The sequence below is a fragment of the Sinocyclocheilus anshuiensis genome, unplaced genomic scaffold (genome assembly GCF_001515605.1).
Source record: "Sinocyclocheilus anshuiensis isolate Anshui unplaced genomic scaffold, SAMN03320099.WGS_v1.1 C31984221, whole genome shotgun sequence".
NCBI classification, from domain to species: domain Eukaryota; kingdom Metazoa; phylum Chordata; class Actinopteri; order Cypriniformes; family Cyprinidae; genus Sinocyclocheilus; species Sinocyclocheilus anshuiensis.
In genome coordinates this window covers 1-616 of record NW_015608515.1, presented here as the reverse complement: position 1 = coordinate 616, position 616 = coordinate 1, and the positions used below count along the sequence as shown (strand labels likewise).

Below are 616 nucleotides of genomic sequence, written 5' to 3'. Positions count from 1 at the left end.
TGCTACAAATATACCCCTGCTACTTATGACTGGTTTTGTGCTCCAGGGTCACATATGATCTAAGCATTCCTGTTTGTTCTGCAAGGCATAGAGCGGTTGTGCTTAGCCGTGGAGCTTATACCTGAAGACTTGTAACAGTAAGTCGACGTGCATCATCAGACAATGTAGCAACAGGAACAATGAAGGGGCTATCTGGGATATGCTCGTTATTGAACTTGATGGAAACTTCATAGTCACCTGAGAGAAGAAATGGAGAACGGGAGCGCAATGATTTCAACTGGATTTGCAAAATAGGTATAACTCAAATCATAGCGAGTTCTGTTGTAAACCTCACCTGGCTCCTGCACAATGTAAATAACACCACAGGATCCATCTTTTCTGTCTTCAAAGGAGATTTCAGCCTTACTTGGACCCTCAACAGCAATGGACAGACCGCCTGCTCCAGCCTCTCTTGTCCAAATGCTGAATTCAGCTATCACAGAGTAATGAAAAGAGAGATGCAGAAGATGAGAGGAAAATCTATCACAGTATTTGTCAATACAAAAAATCGGAAGAAAACAAAACGTGTTTAAAACATACCAGGAACTTTTGCGACAGCTCTCTCTAGGCCTGTGCC

General features: G+C 42.9%; 1 long non-coding RNA gene across 1 annotated transcript; it reads right to left on the bottom strand.

The window, feature by feature from the left end:
• Window positions 1-126: 126 nt before the first annotated feature.
• On the bottom strand, window positions 127-616 carry LOC107682268 (uncharacterized). Its single transcript, XR_001633435.1, has 3 exons — window positions 580-616; window positions 335-472; window positions 127-237 (listed from the first exon to the last, which is right to left on the bottom strand). It is a non-coding gene; the product is annotated as an uncharacterized LOC107682268 (long non-coding RNA).